This window comes from Carcharhinus amblyrhynchos, chromosome 16 (assembly GCF_965287045.1).
Source record: "Carcharhinus amblyrhynchos chromosome 16, sCarAmb.v2.hapA, whole genome shotgun sequence".
NCBI classification, from domain to species: domain Eukaryota; kingdom Metazoa; phylum Chordata; class Chondrichthyes; order Carcharhiniformes; family Carcharhinidae; genus Carcharhinus; species Carcharhinus amblyrhynchos.
In genome coordinates this window covers 34886151-34893500 of record NC_137339.1, presented here as the reverse complement: position 1 = coordinate 34893500, position 7350 = coordinate 34886151, and the positions used below count along the sequence as shown (strand labels likewise).

Genomic DNA, 7350 nt, shown 5'->3' with positions numbered 1-7350 from the left:
GTGTTGCAGCTGCACTGGAGCAGCTCAACTAAGGGCGCGGCTAGTTCTGGAACGCAGGTCTTCAGTGCTACAGCAGGGATATTGTTAGCTGGTAACAGGGTATATTACTGTGCATAGAATAGATTTGTTCAAGTGAATGAAAGCCTGCGATCTAATATATGCACAAACTGCTCAAGCTTGAGTTTTGTATACATAGTTACTTAGCAGCACTTCTGTCCGAATGGCAGCCCTGTTGTTCCTGTCAGAACTAGCTGTACGGGCAATTAAAAAGAAGAATCACAGAGGCATGCAGGTACAGACACACAAAACATGCCTACATTGTTATGTGTTAACTTTAAAAACACATAGCTCGAAGGAAGTTGCAAGGCAAGCATAACTTGGGATTTCAAAACTGCGGAATTTTTGATGAGGTATGTTCTGAAGTCATCTAAATTGCCTTGGTAATGTTTGATGCTTGTTCCTCCCTTCTGTGCCTTCTAAAATACTTTCTTTAAAATGTTCATTTCTTCTGGAAAATCAGACGGATGCTGTTTAAGCGTGCTGCTTTCTGAAATTATACACCCACTGTTGTCAGTGAGAAGAAACATATTGAAGCCAATTTTCTCCTCCTGAGGTGACAGCACAAATTTTGGCAGAAGGTCTGGCACTAATGTGACTGACAACCAAACCACCCCCCTTCCCTCACGGTGAAAAAAAACTCAACTCCTATCTGCTTGTGTGTAATTAAAAACAAATATTTAAATAAGATGTTAAAAGAGAACAATGCTCTGCATCAGCTTATTTTACAATTCAGAACATTTCCCAGCAAAGCCACAACTCCCTCATCCCCAAGATGGGCATTAACCAAAAATGTCATATGTTTGATAAATGGAGAATTGCATTTTATTTTATTCCCATTTTCTTTCATTGTTCTAAGCCCCATCTTGTCAGTATCAGAACATTATTTGCAGTAGCATCTGACCCTGCAAAATAATGAACGTAAACCATGCAAACCTATTCTAAATGTGGTTTGAAAGTTTACGTGCCTGCTCTTTGGCTTACATGACTTACAAACAATATAAGCCAATATTATCTTTGGAAGCAAAATACATCTTCTCACTGGTGTTGTTCACATTTGCAGGAGATGTATGTGTACGTTGTTTGTTGGGTAGTAAAGGTGAAAGGTAAGTATGGACATCTATTTTTTGAATACTTCTTCAATCATTTAATGATGGCATATGTTGATTAAGTAAATGTATACATGAGAATTGCATTTCCTTGTATTGTGTGAGTGTGTTTAAGGTGTTTCCCAATAGAGTTAGTGCATGTGGCTACACTTATGGCTAGTTAGCAATTCCTATCAGATAATATTGCGCTAAGGCCCACAATCCAGAAGATACTAGGCTCCATCCCCAATTAAGGACCTTTAAAGGCAGTTCTTATTTCTGAATTAAAACTGATTTTTTTTTTAGCTGTCTTTTGTTTTAAGAAAAAGTAAGAAACTAAATCCCACCTTCAGGATAAATCAGAGAAGACTAGTTTTTACTTTGAACATCACTAAATCTCAAGAAAACAAGCAAGAGACAAAGAGGCCAAAGGAGGCTGTGCTTTCACAAACTCTATCTCAAATTTTCTACCTGTCTTTCAGGTTGAACGAGGTTTCTCTTTGTTAAATCCATGGCTATTTCATACACTTAGTGTATTGTTCAGCTTTTCGATGGCCACATTTCAGCTGATGGTGATTGGAAAGCACATTTTGCTTCTAAATTCAGGTGCTACACTGCAACTTAAACAGTAAGACAGAAACTTGTTAAATTAACTTTGTAAGTCATAGTCAAGTAACATCAGCAAAGGAACTTATCCAAGCTGCCCTTTCTGCCCAAACTTAGCTCTGAAGTTGGCCAGGAATGTGCTGACATTGTACCAGTTATATCACTGTATATGCCACCTGGGCACTTTGTCATACACCTCACATCATGGTGGTACCAGAGCTATGCATGCATTTCTCAGCATCAACAAGAACAGGTGGCCCCCTCAACATCATCTCTGACTTTTTCAGTTCTTTGTTGGAATGCTTGAGCACGTAAGGGAGCCACCAGCTGGAATGCAACTGGCATCTATTCCAAGCATACTTGTCTCATTAGCCTCACTGAGAGTCAATGTTGCAGAACACCTCATGTGTTCTGTGAATGTCAGTGCCCCCATTCAGAGTGCTGCACCATACTGCTCTCCACAGGGTTGGTCATTCTCTCAATGAATGAGCTCAAAACCCTGAAACATTACAGTGCACACGTGGTGAATTGATTCATTCATTAACCTGTGGATACACTGCTGGTCCGGGCGTACCCACCTGTAGTCTGATTCCTGTAGCTCTGCCCAGCTGAACATCGCTGTGTCAGTTCTCCAGCTCAGACAATCACACTGCTTCTCTCACCTCCTCCTACTCACTTGTCAAGCATTCCTAACCCTGTGCCACCCATTTCAGGGCTGTAAAAGGAGCCTTGGAGGTTTGTGATCAACACTGGTGGAGGGTAGGCTTGACTGACTTGATGGTGCAAGCTTGTTCCTTCCTTCTCAGTAGATGATGATCAAGATATCTAGCTGGCATGCCTTGGCTCCTAGATCCTCCACATCTGTCTTGAGGGAGACAGAAGAAGGTGGCTATGCTAAATCACCTCTGTCAGCAGATGTTGCTGTTGGAGACAGACTGCCAATCTTGCTTTTGCCCATTCCCTCCAGCACTACATATCGGCCTCCTCCTTGATAATCCGATGGTCAGATGTGGAAAGAGGGTGAGAGTCACGATCATCATGCTCTTCATCATTACTTCCAGCTGCACTAACACTAATGATGATACTGTCTCCAGCATGACCTCCTGCAACCTTTCTAGCAGTAGCTCTGTAAAGCTTTCTGGCCATGCAGGATTTGACTATTCCAAAGAACATTGTCCTCAGTCTCAAGTGTACTCATGTCCTGTATCCAGTTAGACTGGGAAGGCAATGGTGTAGTGATACGCTACTGAACTGGTAATCCAATGACCCAGAACAAGACCTGGGGACTTGTGTTCAAATTCTGCCATGGCAGATGGTGAAATCTTTTCGGCAGCATGGTGGCACAGAGGTTAGCTTCACAGTTCCAGAGCCCAGGTTCAATTCCGGCCTTGGGTGACTGTCTGTATGGAGTTTGTACATTCCCCCCATGTCTGCATGGGTTTCCTCTGGGTGCTCCATCTTTTTCCCACTGTCCAAAGATGTGCAGGTTAGGTGTATTGATACTGGTAAATTTGTAGGGGTACAGGGAGATGACCTAGGTAAGATACTCTGTCAGAGAGTCAGTGCAAACTTGATGGGCCGAATGGCCTCTTCTGTACTGTGAGGATTTTATGGTTGATTATATGATTCTATGATTGCAGACCTGGACTGGTCATCTTACCAGTCATGATGTGGAGATGTACTTGGCCAATGTTGTCTACCTGATATGCTGCAGGAAAGGATGACCCGAGACATGGTACATTGGGGAGACCATGCAGACACTACGACAATGGACAAATGAACATTGCTCGACAATCACCTGGCAAGACTGTTCACTTCCTGTTGGGGAATACTTCAGCGGTCACAGGCATTCGGCCTCTGATCTTCAGATAAGCGTTCTCCAAGGCGGCCTTCACCACACACAACAGCACAGAGTCGCTGAGCAGAGACTGATAGCCAAGTTCCACACACATGAGGACGGCCTCAAACGGGATCTTGGATTCATGTCGCACTATCTGTAACCCTGACAACTTGACTGCGCTTATAAAATCTCACTAACTTTCCTGTCTGGAAACAGTACACATCTTTTTAACCTGTGCTTAATGCTCTTTCCACTCTCATTGTCTGTACCTTTAAAACTTGATTAGCTGTAAAGACTCACATTCCAATCATTATTCATGTAAATTGAGTTTGTGTCTTTATATGCCTTGTTTGTGATCAGAACTCCCACCCACCTGACGAAGGAACAGCCAGTTCCAAAAGCTAGTGGTGTTTGCTACAAATAAACCAGTTGGACTTTAACCTGGTGTTGTGAGACTTCTTACCATCTGGCTAATCCACAGATGACCATTGAAGCATTTACAACACTGCGTGCAGGTCTTCTTCACCATGCTGTGGGCAATTCCCTCCTGTCACCTTCAGCAGCCCTGGCTTGCTGGCCTTTTCCTGCTGCTCTCCAAGAGCAGTATTACACAGTGATGCTGCCAATTTCAGAAGGGGCATTGCTGAATTACGGGGCTATACTTGGATGGGCGCCTCTCCTCTTGTGCCTTCAATTTTCCATTAAACCAGCAACCACAAAAATGGCTGCTGCCAATTCATCTTTTAATCACAGACACCTTGCTGCTCTCCCTGTTTCCATTGTCCTGAATTTGACAGTGACTGCACACCCTGGCCACTTCTTTTTAAATTCTTTCATGGGATATGGATGTCACAACAAGGTCAGCATTTGTTGAATTACTCTTGAACTGAGTAGACAGCTTGGAGTCAACCACATCGCTGTGGGTCTGGACTCACATGTTGGCCAGACCAGGTAAGGATGGCAGATTTCCTTCACTGAAGGATGTTAGCAAACCAGATGAGTTTTTCTTTTCCCCCAACAATCAACGGTAGTTGTCATGGTCACCATCACTATGGCCAGCCTTATGTTCCAGATTTATAACTGAATTCAAACTCCACAAGCTGCTGTGGTGGGGTCTGATGCTATTTCGCAAGTGCTGGGTGATTGGTCCAGTGACATGACCACTCCACCACCATCTCTCTCAAATTGGGCTGTTCATTAAAATTTGTGTTGGGCATTAGGAGTGATGTGATGCAGGGTTATGACACAGAAACACTTTTGATGTTGGGTTCCCAGGACAAAAATTCAGCCCTTGAGGCCTGAGCTGAGACTTGAAACATGAATACTTGATAATGTACTTAGAAGACTGGGTGCACTAATTTAAGTGTATTCTCACAGAGGATAGAGCCCTCGGAAAGCCAGGGGATTCCATTTTTATGTATATTTCTGTTATTCCCCATTTGGAAAGATGATTCAATAAATAAAGCAGAGTTTTATTTGCGACATACATTAACATAGAATCCTGCGCGCATATTTTAAAAATTCTTTATGAAATCATGTATTATTTTATCAAAGTTTCACTTTTTTTTAAAGTTAATTTATTAGCGTCACAAGTAGGCTTACATTAACAGTGCATTGAAGTTACTGCGAAAAATCCCTAGTTGTCACACGCCGGCGCCTGTTTGGGTACACTGAGGGAGAAATTAGTATGGCCAATACACCTAACCAGTACGTCTTTCAGACTGTGGGAGGAAACCGGAGCACCCGGAGGAATCCCACGCAGACACAGGGAGAACATTAGACTCCACACAGACAATGACCCAAGCCAGGAATCGATCCTGGGTCCTTGACACTGTAAGGCAGCAGTGCTAACCACTGTTCCATCCCAACTGTAATGGTTGTAATAGTAATAATAGTTGTAATAGTTGTATTATAATAGTTTAACAGGGTTCATCGAACATTAGCTGCATCGATATTTTGTTTGACGTACCTGTTGCTAGAAGATTGAATCATTCCCGACCAACCCAATTTTTGACCGAACACAGCACAGTGCAATAACTTATCTGCTGACAGGCTGGAGCGTGTTCACTCTCATTTGCATTTTGAGCAGGCAGGTGCAGCAATTCTGGATTTGTCCTAAAGCATTACTCATAGGTCTGAAGTGTCTCAACAGCCCTGAAAGAGAACACCTGCTGGCGTACCCACCCTTGCTAGGCTGTACCTGCTGCACATATTTGTATTGTTATTAATTGAGATGGCTCGAGGCAGCTATGTCATACGCGGCAAAACAACTCCCAATTGTCTTATTACACTTTAAAGTGGCGTCTCGCTCGCTTTCAAACAAATCACATTCTCGGAGCCAAAAACATGCCTCGACCCAGCTTCTGAAGTATGGCATTTACAATATTTACTAAGCTCCAACATGCCTCTGCGAGTCATATTTTTGATGTTTGGACGATGTTACATGTAATATAACGCAAGACTCAACCTGCAAACAACAAAGGCTTCTTTTAGTCAAGCGTCGATAAGAATTTTAAACGCTTTTTTTTCAAAAATGGTGCACTTAGTGGCCCAAAAGTCCATTTTTCTTACTGTTACTTGTTTCAAATGGATTCATGCTTCCTTTAAAAAAAACACTCAAAGGAGTGTCAGAACGTGTTAAACTTTTTGTCCGCTAATATTCCCAACAATAACACTTATCCTCGTATATTTTTTTGAGGGATGTGGGGGAGAATTGGCTCCTCTGCATAGAAAGTGAGACAAAAATCATAAATTTAGAAATAATACGATTTTGGTATGCTTAGCACACAGATGGATCTTTTCCTCAAAACTTCAGATGACTTGAATTTAAAGGACTTGCCATTTTAGCAGGAAGATATGCCAGCAGTTTTCATTATTTTTTCCAGCAATAACATTTTTCAAGTCATTTTAGGTGTATTAATTTGGCAAGAACTTCCAAAATAGCTTGAATTTAGACATGATTCAGAGACCCCACAATTTGTTGTCTTGCCTATTTTGGGAATTCCAATGATTAAATGATACCAATTTGCTTTCCTAATGTGCCCTTATTTCAGATGGCATGGTGGCACAGTGGTTAGCATTGCTACCTCAGAGCGCCAGGGACCTGGGTTCGATTCCTGGTTTGCATCACTGTCTGTGTGGAGTCTGCACGTTCTCCCTGTGTCTCTGCATGTTCCAGTTTCCTCCCACAGTCTGAAAGAGTGAATAAAAGAGGGGCACAGAGGCAAGGTAGCAGAGTTCAGAGAAATAACCAACATTTTGAATGATCAGATTAGCTTCAAAACTAGAGAGAGGAGCAGTAAGACTTAAGTCTTGCTGAATTTCAAACAAAAATCCTCAGGTTGCTGTAAGTATAATCTTGAATTATCCTTCACTTAGTTACATGAGCAATGGAAGAATTAAAAGCTTAGAAATGTTGCTATGCAGTGCTAAGCAGCCTCGTAAGACTGCAATGTGATAGGGAGGAAGCACAGACACTCATCGTCCTCCTTAGCTGAGAGTAGCTGAACACTTAAAGCAAATGTATTAATATTCACTCCCACAAGTGTGCTAGTGGTAAAGGCCAAGGGTTGTTGCATAGAAATATTACCTCAGACAAGTTTTAGACCCTTTACATATGCAATTAAAGGGTCCAATACCTGTTTGGGACCTACTTGTTCAGGCACAACCAATGAAGCTGAACGTGGAACAAGGAGGAGCTGAGCTTTTCAACTCATTGTGTCATCATAGACTCCTGACAGTGCAGAAGGAGGCCATTTG

At 42.3% G+C, this 7350-nt stretch overlaps 1 long non-coding RNA gene across 1 annotated transcript; it reads left to right on the top strand.

Moving 5' to 3' along the window:
• The first annotated feature begins 293 nt into the window (after positions 1–293).
• LOC145353671 (uncharacterized) lies at positions 294–3700 on the top strand. The gene is made up of 3 exons (XR_013888758.1): positions 294–410; positions 1121–1163; positions 3392–3700. It is a non-coding gene; the product is annotated as an uncharacterized LOC145353671 (long non-coding RNA).
• Positions 3701–7350: the final 3650 nt, after the last annotated feature.